The 16599-nt window shown below is 34.2% G+C and overlaps 1 protein-coding gene across 1 annotated transcript in view; it reads right to left on the bottom strand.

Annotated features, from left to right (window-relative positions):
* Window positions 1-16274, bottom strand: part of USP25 (ubiquitin specific peptidase 25) — a 112014-nt gene extending 95740 nt beyond the window's left edge. The window contains exons 1-3 of the mRNA XM_011984877.1: window positions 16266-16274; window positions 12862-13006; window positions 1003-1126 (exon numbers count right to left, since the gene is read on the bottom strand). The gene's annotated coding sequence lies outside the window, so the exon portion shown is untranslated. The remainder of the gene's footprint in view (window positions 1-1002; window positions 1127-12861; window positions 13007-16265) is intronic.
* Window positions 16275-16599: the final 325 nt, after the last annotated feature.

Below are 16599 nucleotides of genomic sequence, written 5' to 3'. Positions count from 1 at the left end.
GAAACATTTCCTACCATATAGTAATCTTTGATTACTTGGAAAGAAATATCCTATTGATATTGTGCCAAGAAAAATTACCTGAGAAATTTGGTACATTCTGTTACCAAAGGACTATGTTAAAGGAACAGAGCATTAAAGTCGTAAGACGCATCTGAGCTGTGTGCCTTTGGAAAAAGCATTTAACCTCTTGCAAGCTAAATTTCTTCTGCAGTAACACAGAGTTACCATCGCCTTCAAATAGTTCTTTGGAGGATTACAGTTAGTTATAATTTAATGGTTTATTAAATTATTGTATCTCCATTTTTAGAGGTATCATGAAAACCAAATGTATTTTTTAGTCCTTAGATGAATCGAACTGTTTCAAACTAAAAAGTTTTAGTTATTAAATTAAAAACAGCATTCTAGCACACATCTTGGAGCCCTGCCCATTTATTTGAAAAAAATATATAAACATATTATCTTACTATAGATCAGAGGTCAGCAAACCACAGCCGAGGGGACAAATTCAACTAGCTGCCTTTGTACACCAAGATTTATTAGGATACAGCCAAGCTCATTATATTATGTATTAGCTATGGCTGCTTTTGCATTATGGCACCAGAGCTGAATAGCTATAACAGAAACCCTATAGCCAACAAAGCCAAAAATATTTACTATTAGCCCTTTACAGAAAAAGGATGCTAACCCTTGCTATAAATTGTTCTAAATTGAACAGTGCATCCAAAAAAGATTAGAGGACGAAAAAAAATGAAAAAAATATTAAAATATGTACCTAAATGTAATCCCTCATAACACCAACCCAAAATCTTAAAAATGTAAACCCAATTGCAATCAAAACTAAATATGAAGATTTTCGTTACATAAAATTTTAAAATACACAAGCATATTACTAGTTTAGAGTAACAAAGTATATCTTATTACCTCTTAAAATTAATTTAACCCAATTAATGATTTCTGTTTTTAAAAGTACTTATATCTGCTTTATACAAATTATGTTTTTACCTGCTAATGGCTTGTTCCTCATCAGTTATTCCAGTCTCCCTGAATGCCCTGTTTGATTCGGCCAAACTCAAGGCAATTGCTCTCTGAAGATCATCTTTATCATCTCCAGTGAGATCAATCACATCTGAAAAGCAAAACTATCTTTCTCAAAATTAAAAGTAAAACAAAATGAAAAGTAATTCTTATTATGGAGATGTTATATCCAATAATACTATTTAAACCAGTCAGTACCAACTAATTTTGTATTTCTAAAAGCCTATCTAAAAATAAATGCAAATACATTTTTAACTGGTTATACTCAGTAACTCAATGATTTTTTTGATGAAATATACCTAAGGCAGTAAGTAGAAATATATTTCACTGCAGAAGAATCTCCATATTTACTACGAGGTCTCTTATTAAAAGCTAATAAGCAGAGAGACTGCTGAGAACAGTTTATCAACAAAAACTGAAATCAATACAATTAAACATTTACATTTCTGCTTTCTGAAGTTAACCCAACTACATATACATTACATTCTGTCCATACTACTACCATCTAGACATTATGAAATTACAGTAATTAACAATTTGCCCTCAAATATTGATGTTTCAGAAACTGACCACAGATGTACATTTACATACACATTTTCTAAATTCTGGAAGAATGTGCCAAACTATTAACAGTGGTTAACTCTGAGGAAAAAAGTTATAGGAGGAGGAAGTATAAGAATCTTTTATTTTCTATTTAAATACTTCTACACAACCTGAATTATTTAATAAATATGCAGTCCTTTTAATTTAAAATAAGATTCTCATTTCACAAAAATGAAGAAATATACAAGTGAATGAAACTAGCCCTCCTCTAACAGAAAATAATGGCCTTGATGCTATTATTAATTCTTTTTCCAAAGAATAAAGGTTACAACTAATACCGCCTTCAATAAAAATGACTTTTAATCCAATTTCCCAATATATATTGGTCAATTTCCCCCAGACGATGCCAATGATAAATACTCCCATTATCATTTAAACAATGATGGAAACCACAGTATACTGCTAAGTAGGGAAGTGGTAACAGGTGATTATGATCAGAATGATACGATCAGAAACAGAAACTATCTGTTATTATCTTTGCATGGTTGGGATTATGCTTATTTATATTTTGGACATGTTTTGCCTTCATTTTACTTATTTGTATTTTACTTTTTAGAGACAGGGTCTCACTGTGTCACCCAGGCTAGAGGGCAGTGGTATGATCATAGCTCACTGCAATCTCAAACTCCTGAGTTCCAGTGATCCTTCCACCCCAACCTCCAGAGTAGCTAGGACTACAGGCATGCACCACTTGGCTAATTTTCTTTTTAATATTTTGTAGATACAAGGTTTTGCTTGTTGCCCAGGCTGGTGTATTTTAGACATGTTAAAAATGTTTTATTTGTAATCACACAACTTTAGAAGAGGGAAAAAAAAAAAAAACAAAGAGGATAGAGGATGGAGGATAAGGTGGCTTTATTTTACCATATGGCTATAAGGTTTTACATAGATGCCAGAAAAGCATATTATATATTTAATGAAAAAAAGTAATATATATTGATGTTTTCCAGAGTCTACTTCTATTTTTCTCCACACATTCTCCAAATAGTAGCTTGTAAGAAGATTTAAAATATTAGAAAGAATACCTGATCATGGAAGGAAGTGGTGGTGCTTTTTTTAATGTCTTTAGAGAGTATAATACCTCACAAAAGTATATTAAGTAGAGCCCCCCAAAAAATTCAAGCAAGTAAAATGTGAAAGATTTATATAGCATAGTAATTGAAATTGTGAATCACTTTACAGACAACAGCAGGCCAAAGGTTTTATAACTCTGGTTACAAAATCCAAGTCCACCCAGACCACAGCTGAAGATGAGTGTAACCCAGAACTGGACAGTTGAGCATAAATACTGATGAAGCAGCGAGGAAAAAAAGGTATTGAATGCCTCATAAATATGAAAGCTATCTTAAAATGGCTAGAACTTAGGTAAGTAATGAAAGGATAATGAAAAGTGGAAACAATTTGAAAATCACAGAGAAGCAGAAACACAGGGTTTAGGTATGTGATTAATCAGCAGTCAGATTCCATTATCTCATTCCCCTAAGTTTACTGTCTTCAACTATAGAAACTAAACATTAAAAAAACAAAAACAAAAACAAAAAACTATCTTCCTTATTCACTGGCAGTTAGGGTTTTGGATGAAATTTAGGCTTCATCCATTAGAATGCACTAACATGAGATACGGAAGGCAGAGTGATGGGGGGAAGCCATTATCCTGTTGCCTTTGGCTGTTTTCTCTAGTGTGATTGAAAAGATTTAAGTTGTTCCACAGTAGTATTCCAGGCTCCAATTTCCAGCTTTAAGAATGTCAAGAGATGGAATATAAATGGCAACTAGACTTTGCATTCCAATTTCCAGGCATAGCTCAGTGGGAATTACCTAATCCTGGCTTCCTGTTTCCTGGGCTGCAGCTATAGAAGAATGTTGTTGAACTCAGTAGTCCTACAGGCTGCTTTCCTAACTGTGACAGAAGCAGCAGCTTCCCTAACTGATCAGTCCTGCAATGATGTGGGAGTCATTTCAGAAGGCTGAGCTAGAGCTTTCCTCCAGTACTTCTAGTGATTTTTTTAAAGAACCTAATCTCCCCTGTATTAAATTCCTTATTTGAAAATTTCTAGAATGTTTACTGTATCATGACTGAAAAGTAAAACAAATGGGCTACAGCCAAAACTAATTTAAAAATAGCAACAACTTACACTTCACCTTTTCCTAATTTATCAATTGTAATTTAAGCAACAAAAAAGCAAAAAACAAGATTTTTTTCCCCCCAACGTATTTTATAAATGAAACCACTGAAGTTCTGAGAAATGAAGCACATCATAAGAAGAGAGAATGGTGCACAGGCTTCAAAATTTAAGTCTTCTAACTCTTAAATCCAGTGGTCTTTCTGCCTTGCTAGCAATTCTTCAAATATGGTCCATTGATCCTTGGGGTCCCCAGGGCCCCTCTGAAAAAAGGGAGGAAGGTCCTCAAATAAAAAAATAATAATACACAGATATTATTTGCCTTTTGTAGTCACATTTGCACCGATGATGCAAAACAATATTGAATGAAACTGCTGCATCTTAGCACAAATCAAGGCAGCAGCACCAAGTTGTATAATTCATTGTATTAGTCACAAAGACACACACTCACTGTTTTAAACAGAAGCCAAGCCAGTTTCTTTTAGAATTATGTTCTTGACGAAAAGATTAAACCTAACTTTATAAAATCTCAAACCTTGATTTATGCTTAATTCTAACATAATAAGTACATACAAAGTACTTCTGCAATATATCCAAAGTATGCTGTTGCTAATAACTAGTGCAAAATGAGTTACAGCTTAACTGATTTTTTCCAAGGAATGCAATTTTTATTTAAAAGGAAAACAAACTACAAACTAGAATTACTCAGACTTCAGTATTTAGCAGATGTTGTCTGACAAAAAAAACTGAGCCTGTTGCTCTAAGGAAAACAAATGTATCTGTTGACAATAATTAGTATGGAATTTTCAAGTAAAAATCTAAACTTTGAAAAACCTGTTTCTACCACTGTGAACCTGATATCTTCTCAATACTTAAAGGCTTGTATATGAGTGGTGATATTAACAAATTCAACTTTTTCTTATAGTAGACATTCTTCAAGCATTTAAAAAGAAATCTTTTCAAATTACCAATGCACAGTGTTACAAAATCATGCATGGGTAAAAGATCCATTCAAAAAGCAAGAAACATTAATGGATTTTAATGTAACATAATATGAAAAGGTCATTGATACCACTACATAATAACTGATGAGATTTCGAATTCCACATCGCAACTAATCTTTAAGAAATTACCATCTGTTAAGTTTGGGTATAGCATTAAAAAGAATATCCATTATTATCTGATTATCAGTTAAAATACTCCTCCCTTTTCTAAATTATTATCTGTGTAAAGCCAGATTTTCTTCACAAACTTCAACCAGAACAACTTACCGCAATAGAATGCAAACTTTCATAAGCACATTGGAGACCCTAGCTCTCCTCTAACATGGCAGACATTCAAGACTTGCAAGAATGTAAAGCAATGTACTCTTCTCACCATTGTTTCAGAAAATGTATTTTTCATAAAATGTTATTCAAACCTAATAGATTGATATTTTAATATGAATTAATAGCCTAAGCTTTTATCAGTTTTAATTTCTAAAATAGTAAATTTTATGTACACAAAAGCTCTGAGGTCCTCAATAACTTTTATAAGTGTAAAGGGGTCCTGAGAGCAAAAATAACAAAAATCACCATCTATTCCATGTTCTTAGACATAAGTGTTTTTTATGAAACAAATCATAATTGAAAATGGTTTTCTTTGGTTTTTACAACGTGATTTTAAAATATCTGAAATAACTGGCAAAAGATAAAGACTAGGAGACTGTATGTGTACAATAATAGGTATTTCTTCCCTCATGCTCTGGGAGGAAAAAAAAAAAAACAGCAGAAGACCTGGTTACAGGATCCCTGCATGGTAATAATCATTTTGACAAAGCTAGTGTTGTAGTAGTAGCAGCAGCAGCAGCTCTCTTTAGATAGAATATTCACTCTCCATTTTGCCCCCACCCCCAACTTGGCCAGTCATACATGTTCACATTCCCTTCCTTGCCCTTGCATCCTTGCGTATCTTGTACCTTACATGGGTGTAAAAGGATAAAGCTGCTTGTGGCTAGAATGACACTAAATGGCTCCAGCTACTCCAGCACCTCCTAGCAGCTCCGATAGCGGAGGGTTCAGTATATAGGCACACCTGTACCCCAACTGGGAATCTGAGCCTCCAATCCCTGGTATAGAGGAATAGTAGTCTTTAATGCTGGAAACGTTGGTTGAGATCAGAGACTAACAGTCCTTAACTGAAAAGCTGGGACTTCTTCCTTTAAGCAATGGAGGAGGTTTATTTATTATTTTCATTTCATTGTAATTGTAGCAATTTTCTCCATGATCTTCCTATTACTCCATAAAGCTGCTTCTTTTCACAGGGTATTTTAGAACAATATGACAATCCTGAAAGATAGCTGAATCCTGAAAGATCCCTCATATACGGTCCTCACATACAATCCTGAAATATGCCTCACATATCAAATGCAATCCTGAAAGATACCTCACATACCAAATTCATATAATTTTAAGACTAGTAGTAAACGAAAGTAAAATGTTATTTCAACAGACTGGTTAAATCCAATTTATTCTTTTTCTGGACTTAGTGGAAAAATGATTTGTGTAAAACATGTAATGAATTATCAATTTATAATAAAAACTAGTGCTCAATATTCTCACATGCTTACAAAAGAAACAGAGAATAAGTCTGGCTGTAAACAGCTTCTAACTGGTAAACATCAGTTATAAAAAATTAGCCTTTGTAAAACTTATATCTCAATGCCAGAGCATTATTAATACTTTCATATCTGTGTCAAGGCAAGACCTTGGTAAAACACTAAAAACATTATTTGTAACCAACCCTCCCTCTAGTATTGGCGTGAACACAATTCAATAGCACACACATGGGAAGAGTTAGCTGGGTGTCACTGTATAAAATCATGTTACTAATGCATCTAAGCAGTAATCTACATTTTTAAGAGAGTCCAAATTAAAACATTTTTCCTGTAAAGTCAGAAATATATACCAAAACATGATACTCATCCTACCAAATCTTTCACTTTCAAAGGAACACCATTTGAGTAAAACTTATACACCAACTACCAAACATTTCTCTGCTAACTCCAAAATACATGCTAGTCATCAACTTATCAATGAACTAGACTTCAAACATAATATATGCATTGCTCATAACTCATAATTCACTTTCCCATGGAAATACTATATTAAATGGGAATGTGAATTATGTAAGTGAATCTTACTTGAATCTCAGGTTTCTAAGTAAGTTCACAAAAGCCTAGTTGGCCCATAATCTAGTTGAACTATTATATATGTAAAGATTTTGAATTCAGAAGAAAAAAAGAGTTATTCCACTGTTTTCCTTATCTATATAGAATAAACCTACGGGAAATACTTAAAAAAATAAGCCAAGTTTATATTTACTGTCAGCAAAGATTTCTAAGTAAGGGAGTGCAAGAGCAGAAAAAAACTGGGTAGTAAAGTGTGAGAAAAGTTGCAATAAGAATATGTAGCAGGGCAGGAGTAACTGAAGGGAAAAGTCCACATATAAAAACTGACAGATCTGCAAACCAAATGGTTGTTTTGGGAGATTGATAGAAGAGCCACGAAAAGAAAATAAACAAAACAAAACCCTGGACCACGAGAAGAATGGAAATACCCTTAAGAAAGAAAGGCAAATATTAACATCAGGATGTGCAGCAAGAGATCAGAAACGAGAAGCTGCCACTCCTGCCCTCACTCGTTCAGCTTCAACAAGGTTGTGTCCTCACCACTCATCTCGAGGGCCAACACACTGCTGCATCAGGCCCTGGCCTGGGATGCACAACTTCCAGAAAGCCAAAAAGTTCACGCTCACACTTCGCTCAGGTGTCTATACAAATATGAGCTCTTCTACACGACTTAAAATCACGTATCATCCTATGCCCAGCCGACAAGCACACCCCCACCACCTTCTCTGTCTATGTCCAGGTCCACTGTTCTTCAGGAACTACTTATTACTATCTGACACTGTTTGTTTACTGTGTACTGTCTTCCCTCTATGTAAACTGAGACTCTGTATGGTTTCTTAATGGTCCATAAAAGTACTTGCTACATATTAGACAATAAGTATTTGTTAAAGAAATAGGGAATAGAGCTAAACACTGGTGAGTCATCTTTACAGTGGCACTGATTAGAAGATGAGAACATATCATAAATATTTGTTACAGAAATAGGGAATAGAGCTAAACACTAGTGAGTCATCTTCACAGTGGCACTGATCAGAAGATGAGAACATATCCTCTACCTATTCAACATCTTTCAAGTGAAAGGGCAGACAGCATAGTTAGGTATCATGTTGCAAGAATCTTCAAAGCCAGAAGACATAAACAATATAAAGTGTTTCCCACTCCACTCTCCCATTCTCCCTTGCTCTCAGCTTCCTTCAGATGTTCCTACTTTTGTAATTTTCTCACTGTTAAATTCAGATTCTCTAACACAGTGTTGTAAATTAGAACTTTCTGTGGTGATGGAAATGCAGCATTATCTGCACTGATCTGGTAGCCACCAGAATTATGCATTTCAAGTGCAACTGAGAAACAGAATTTCAGTATTATTTCATTTTAATTGCCACGTGTGACTAGTGGCAACTGTATTGAACAGCTCAGCTTTAAATGGTCTAGTTCTGTTTCTAATAATAGCTGCTAAAATCACAGTGGCAGCATTGGTAAGTAAGGAAAATGAGTAGTAAGGGAGTCATTCCAGAGTTTTGTCATGAATTCTACTGTTTTTCAATTTTTATTGTGAAAAAAAGTAAAATTAATCTCCCACCTTAGTCAACAAAAGTACAAAGACCATGGCTATCATTCTAACCCAAAACTGAAGAAAAATCGAGTTATACAAGTCATTCTGCAGTTCATATCTAATAAAATGCATCTAATCAATTTGAAGCACCTAATTGCACCTATCAAAAGCACCTAAATGCACCTAAATTTTCACACCATTTAGCATCTCATGTTTTAGGCTTCATCTTGACTTTCTGTGAGTCATCAAAAACCGTTTTACATCTTAGAAATTCCTAGGGAAAAACTGAAGTTACCTGGGCAGTGGGAAAAGTATCAGTGTTCAATTAATAATATCCTCAACTGTTTAGCATAAGCGAATCATCCTAAGAATAAAAGCACTAGAATTGGATCTATTTATCACAGTTTAAATCACTATTACTGTGGCCAAGCAAGATAGCCATAACTAGAATTCTAGGATAGAACCTCCAGGTTTTTCTCCCTTTCCATGCTATCTTTCCAAATAATTCAAGATGTTTTAGGGGGAAAAAAAAAAAAAAACACGGCTTATAAATGTTTGAAGAGTCTTACCACCTAACATTCATTCCAAGTCTTATACCAATTTCTCTAAAACTTAAGTCAATACGTGGCATTACTTTCTGTGTTAAAATTACCTACCCAAATCCCTCTTATCTTTTGATCGCTCAATTGTAGCACATCTTGTTCTGGAGAGCATATACTGTTTTTTTCCTGTTTTAAAAATGTTCCAAAGAATTTAACGGTCACGAAATAAAAAGCATTACTACTAGATTTCAAATTGGGCGAAAGCCCTGTATGGTCATGTCTATGACAGAGTTTGCCATGACACAAAAACTTGGCAGAATCTCTCCTCTGACTGCTAATCACACCTATAATGCTCAATACCTGGCATTGTGTCCTGGTCTCATTTTCATTTGTGTTTTTGACAGCAAAACTCCAAAACAATTTTATTCTCAATTTACGCCAGGGACAAGAGGCACTCATTTGACAATCTATAATATTTGATCTGGACAGGATATCCAAATAATTAAAAAAGCTACCTAGAATGTTTGCTAATCATAGTACAAATGATTTGGGCTTTTTCCCAGAATTCAACAGAATTACAGTATGGAATGTAATCAAGTAATATAAAGACATCAGGTATATGACTTCTAAACTCTTTTTTATGCAGAGCACAAGCTTTCCCTGATATGTCTCCTTTCTTTCTCAAAAGTAAAAGGTAAAAAATACACCAAAAAGGCATATAATTGTCCAACTACTGAAAATATATTTACTTCTTCAATATTAAAGGAAGGCTCACAAATTGTTTTTCAAATCCAGTGACATAATTTAGTTTAGCCTCTGACATACCAGGTATGCATAAACAAAAATTTCTCCATATGTCCCAAATATAATTTCCATGTGATATTAGTCTAAAAACCACATTTTTCTAGTCAGCAAAAAAAGAAAAAAAAAGTTTTATTCCTTCTAAAAGAAACAGTCTATTGTAAACAGTGATATTCCAGCTCATATCAACAGGAGGCATATGTATTTGGTATTAGAGATTTTTATTTCAGAAGACAGACGTTTTGTCAGCACTGCAACCAACAGATAATATACTTAAAGTTAGCATGACTTTGTTTCTGCTTTAGCCCTGGTTTTAAGAGATTTTATACCTAAAAAAGAAGAATGGAAAAAAATTGAAAATAAAAATCCCTGCCATATTTGAAAGAATTAAGTGAAACTGTGGTCAACCTTTAAATAACAATGTATTTCATACAAAATGGAGAAAGTGTTCAAAAAGGGTTTTTATATCTACAACAATCCCTTGAAAACTCTCACACTCTGATCTATTCTTCCACATTCCTACAGCAGTTAGGTAGATTTTTTTTAATAGAGGCCTGCATTTGAATATATATCTATTTGTAATTATTTTCTCTTTCCTTCCCACATGTTTTACCACACCTTCCAAGAATTAAAAATACAGGACTTCATTTCTGCTCAACAGTAACTGCACAGTCACTTAAAGAGTATTTTTTTAATACCTGCTGAAATGCATGATATCTCCTCACTTTCTCAATTTTAAACCATGTAACACTGTATTTGGACACTACTCGCAGGTATGTTTAATGGAAAAGTATTACTGTTACTCCATCAGTTAATTTTTTTTTTCTGGTTTGATACTATCATAGTACAATCACCACATTAAATTCCTACAACTGTTTGCTGTCAATAATCTCAAACCAACTTTATGGACACACTATCCCAACTGGCATCCTGATTAGAGGGAAAGCACTTAATACATATTATGTATTATGTGTTTTATGGATAAAGAAACCACAACAGCAAGCAATTTACTCAATATGACAATCAGTTGAGATGACAACAGAAACTTCATTTCTCTACTTTCTATTTCAAGTGGAAAATAAAATTACTTCGTGAATATTTTTCAAGAGATCCACAAACACACAAAAAAAGTTTTAATTATCAGCAAATGAGACACACGCCTCCTGAAATTAGGTCGCCTTCTCCCTAAGGGAACCTATTCAAATTTTATTTGTCCTCCATAATATTTTCACTATTCCCTATCTAAAATCTTAAACAGGTGTAACCACTTGCCTTATGCAGTATTTTCTCACTTTGCACAGCAAATATTTTCTTTTGTGTAGGACACATATAATCCTAATTTCCCCCTTTTCTATAAATATACTATGTCATGTCACCAAGTATACCATCTATATTAAGAGTTCACAACTAACAACAATGATCTCTGTTTAGTCAATTTCCTATTTGCTTCACTTAAATCAGGAACATTTTAGGCAAAATTATCCTTTTCCCTTTTATCACCCATCTAGTTTCTTTTTCCCCTCGAGTCTTGGAACTTTGAAATATCCGAAATATTATCAAGTACTCATTTGTCTGATATTTATACCACTTCTCTTTCAACTTTTTGCAACAAACTTCTCAACTTCATTCCCTTTCATTGGTTTTGAAAGAGCTTTACTGCACATATTATCAAAAATAACTCAGTGAACATTTTTTGAGCACCAATAATGTTCAAGGAAATCATTTCAAAATAACAGAGTGCTCATTAAGACAGAAGCATGCCCTGGATGCTGGAGAAGCACTTGGTCCTAGCTAGAGGCCAGGAAAAACATTCTCCAGCAAGCAGCTCTTTGGCTAAATCTTTCAAGACCACAAAAAATTAGGCGAGGGAGGAAAAGGCCAGAGTGCATTCAAACAGAAGAAACAGCACATGTAAAGACAGAGAAATTAAATAGCACTGAGTACGAGAGAACTTCAAGCCGTTCTGTATTATCACAGTGTTGAATGACAGAGGAAAACAGTGGAAAATGAGGCTAGAAATGTGGATTGGGGTCAAGTCACAGTTTGCCTTGAACTTAGACACTAAGTAAACGGGTCTGTCTTACAGATGCTACAAAAATTCTCCCATCACCCATTAACTGAGACAGGAATATTCTAGTTTTCTCTGACACAAGATCATCTGTGTAGCAAAAATACTAAGATTATCCTGAAAAATAAAAATTAAAATATTTTATCAATAAACATTAATAAACATCTACGTAAATGAGTTCTTTTCCAGTTGCTTCCTGACTTTGAGAATGTCTACAAACAAAATAAGAAATTCTCTCCAAATATATGTCAATAATTAAACTCTGTAAATCCATAATGCATAAAAGTAACTATTTTTATGTAGTACAATTATTAAACTATAATGAGACATGGAGGTAACTGACCATAGTTTGAAAAACCATGTGCTACACAAGTATAAAGTATTCATATTATGAAGAAAAACTTAAGTCCCACATAGAATCTTCCACATGTATGTATTTGTGTGTATCTCCAGAACACTTTTTCCAAGTTTTCTTTTCTTTTTTTCCTTTTGGATGAAAGGCAATTTCATTACACATTAATAAACTTCTTCGCCAAAGCTTCGTTTGGAAGCGGGGAAAAGGAAAGGGAAATTTTATTAAATGGCAAATCTATCAGCAATTAGAAATAATACTTTAACCTCAGAAGTAATACTAAAGCCTCTACCAGCACTTAAAAGCTACAAAATAACGGTGCCCATTAAAAATTCTAGTTCTTCCTTTTATGAATATAACTGCAACTATTCGATATTTCAAAGCAATAAATACTATATGAAATGCTATATGAAAAACCATATAACTTACATAAAATCTTTTCCTTATAATCTGAAAAAGATAATATATGCTCTTTTCAACTACACTAAAAAGAACCAAGGTTAATAGAGTTCTTTATTGGTTCTTTACCTCTGCTTAAGCAACATTAATATATTATACCAACAAAAGTTTTTCAGTATGTTTCTATTAAAATAATAAGAAAAGAAAGAAAACTTACTTGTATCTGCCTGGCTTCCCACACTGATGTATCTATCATTGCCAGGAAGTGCTGTTTGGTAGTAAGTTGCCTCCTCCTGCTGAGGGGTCTTAGCATTCTTCGCAGTAAGGAAAGCCACTGCTAATTCCAAGTTTCCATTACTATCCTTCAAATATCAAGAAAAGAGTATCAAGTGTTTTGAAATAACTTTATACAATATCCTCCATAACTAACACTCTAGAACAAAACTGCTTTAGATTTGCAATTAATCTATATGATTCTAATTTTATAGTGTAAATGCATCATACATAAAGTATACTATACCAACAGTAATACCTTTTTTACTAATTAAAACTACTGATACAATGTAAAAATCCATCTCTAATTTCTTAGTCTTCATTACTTTCCTATCTGCTTAATAAGAGTCAATCACAAACTTCTACTTTTGAACAAATAAACTAAAAAATGTCTTCTGGAACTTGCCATACGAAAGAGTGCAAAATGGGTATTTAAATTAGTACTTCTACAAACAAGGACAATAAAAGATATTCCTTTTAATCCGGGTGCTGGATACATACTTGGGGCAAATTTCAGCAAAATGTCAAGGACTCACAGGAAGAAAATGGCAAAATGTACTGAAGGGCTTGATAATGTGGAACTATGGAAAGACACACAGAAATACTCAACACTGTCAAGATGACAATCCTGCTCAAATTAAACATACACATTTTACACAGTTCTCATCAAAAGCACAGCCGAATGAAAGTATTCTAAAGTTCATTTTGAAGAAAGCAGATGCCAGAATAAGAATTTTTAAAACAGCAAAATGAGAAGAGACGTGCCCAGTTACAACTTTATATTCTCTGCACAACTGACAAGTAAAACGCTAGCACTAAGACAGTTAACTGAAACAACACAGGAAACCCAGATATTCATAACGAAGCTATCTTTGTAACAGAAAACCAGACCATTAGCCAGGCAAGGGGCTCACGCCTGTAATCCCAGCACTTTGGGAGGCTGAGGTGAGCGGATCACAAAGTCAGGAGATCAAGACCATCCTGGCTAACACGGTGAAACCCCGTCTCCACTAAAAATACAAAAAATTAGCTGGGTGTGGTGGCGGCGCCTGTAGTCCCAGCAACTCGGGAGGCTGAGGCAGGAGAATGGCGTGAACCCAGGAGGCAGAGCTTGCAGTGAGCCAATATCGCGCCACTGCACTCCAGGCTGGGCGACAGAGCGAGACCCCGTCTCAAAGAAAAAGAAAAAAGAAAACCAGAACATGAAAGGTTCTGTAGGTTCCCTAAGAACTCAGACATGCACACGGGTGTAATAAGAAGCCAGTGGAGTGTTTTGAAAAGCAATGACACAGTATGACTTACATTTTAAAGTGTTTACTCTGACTATATATTAAGAACAGACTACAGGAGAGAAAGGGCAGAAGAGAGCGTCCATTATTATTGCTTTCTTATTAAATGTGGGATATGACAGAAGTAGGATCAGGATGATTCCAAAATTTAAGGACCGAGCAGCTGGTAGAATAAAGTCCCCAAGACCTACCCCAATTCTAGCAGTGACGAGAGGGGTAAGGGTGCAGTTTCAAAAGCACCACGGCTTTCAAGTATGCTATCCGTCATGATCATGAGACAATTCCTAAGTGACTCATCCAAAATGTAAGATACACTATGTTAAATAAGTAATCTAATAACAAAATAAATCTCAATGATGGCTAACATGTATTGAGCACTTACTATATGCCAAGAAATGTTCTGTTTTTCATATACTACCTCACATAATAATTTAAAAAAACAGCAGGAATTTACACAACTTGAAGTTCATTTACTTTTTAGAGCTAAAAACATGTTCTCAAATGAAAAGTACCAAAATTAATCAATGACGTTACGGTGCCCAAAAGTAGACTTCTTGTCAGTATTTATAATGGCCAACAATTAAGGTTTAAATACACTCTTTTACCCCCGCTACTGGCAACTGAAACATAAATTTTGGAAAATTAAAAATACCTATGCTTCACACAACCTACATCAAAGGAAATGTGGATAAGACTTCATTCGAGCTATATATTTTCTAAGATTAAAAAAAAAAAAAAGCGAACTCCCCAATTTACCCTGGCAAGGTCATAGGCTATGGCCTCACACTCAGCAATACATAATGAAAAAGGCAGTTTCTGAAAACAAACATGGAATTTAGTAATGATATTTATCAGAATAAAAAGGGACTAGCAATTATCTAAATGTCATAATCTCTGCTTCCTCTCCAAATACTTACAGTGGCTTCATACACCCCGCATTAATGCTCTAAACACGACTATTTCATGATTTTCCTGATGGGAGAATAAGGTGAAGCAAAGCTTCTAGTAAAAGAAGCATAAATTAAGTGTGGTACCCTGGGATCAGGCTGCCTTGGTTTCTATTCCAAGCTTCTCCACATACAGGCTGTGTGATCTTGGGCAAGTTACTTTAATCTCCCTGTTGCTCATCTTTTCAAAAGGGGGATGAAACTAATACTTATCTCATAGAGTTATTATTAGGATGAGTTAGCCCACATAAAGTACTTAAAATACTGCCTGGTAGTACTAAATGTTTAAGCAGTACTACTTATTATTATAATGACTTTTATTATAATCATCTGATAGATTATTTCTAAAAATGAATAAAGAACTCTAGGCTTGAAATCGAGTTCCAAAGGATTGGAGCTGTGTATATAACTGCAATGGCAAAAATGCGATATTGTTTTTAGCCTATAGTAGTAATACGCAAATAAGCTTAAAATACTGTACAGTTCTGTTTCTTAAATAGCTTTCATTCACTCTTTTTCAATGTGAGTATCCATATGATATGACTCATTTGGATGTCTGTGTGAAAATGAAGGTCCAACTAAGATATGACCAAAGTGACACATTTTAGTTGTTGCCTGTACTGAAGAGTTTGAAATTGAACGTTTAACTTAGGGTGTCATTAGCTGAATGGGTACAAATTTATATCTCTGCTTCTCGGGAGAAGAAAAATGTAAGCTTTCAGCCTTCTATTAATTTTCTACTTTTCCCTTCTCTTACACCTCATCCTCTAATACACCCCACCTTGCACCCTCATTTAAACTCTAAAATCATAGCTTGTAAGTAAAACCATCCATTTGAATTAGGATTCACATCCCACTATTTTGCACAAAAAGTATTTCATATACAGAAAGAGATTATCTGTCACTCTAAGGTATCATGGACATCAGACTGCTGAAAGCTAACATGCTCAAAACTGCAGTTCGTTAACTGAGGATTTTACTTTACAAAGTCCATTCCTGTATCTCTAAAACTACCACATGGTATAACCAAAAAACAAAAAACTTACCAAATATAATACACACTAGAGATGAGCATATAGCACAAACTGTGTATCATAAAACAGAGGTCATACCTTCAAGGCTTGCTGTAGTATCTGGGTGTCATTAATCCCAGTAATTTCTCTCAGTTGATTCAAAAACGTTTGCTGGTGCTAGAGGGAGGAAAAAACCAAAATCATTATATTCTCAACTCTGAAAATATACTAAGAAAAGAAAACAAATGACCTTTGGTTTTCCAAAACAAACGACCTTTGGTTTTCCAAAACAAACAAACAAAACAGAATAAACTAGAGTAAAAATGGAAAAAGAACTTGAGAAAGGCCAATTTCATTTTTTTAGAAAGAATGAATTATGCTGTGGAGAACCCTTATTTCATTCTCATGTTTCAAAAAAGTATCTTCTCTAATT

This window comes from Mandrillus leucophaeus, unplaced genomic scaffold, assembly GCF_000951045.1.
Source record: "Mandrillus leucophaeus isolate KB7577 unplaced genomic scaffold, Mleu.le_1.0 Scaffold275, whole genome shotgun sequence".
NCBI lineage: Eukaryota > Metazoa > Chordata > Mammalia > Primates > Cercopithecidae > Mandrillus > Mandrillus leucophaeus.
Note: the sequence above shows the minus strand (reverse complement) of the source record. Positions and strands in the feature narration are given on the sequence as shown.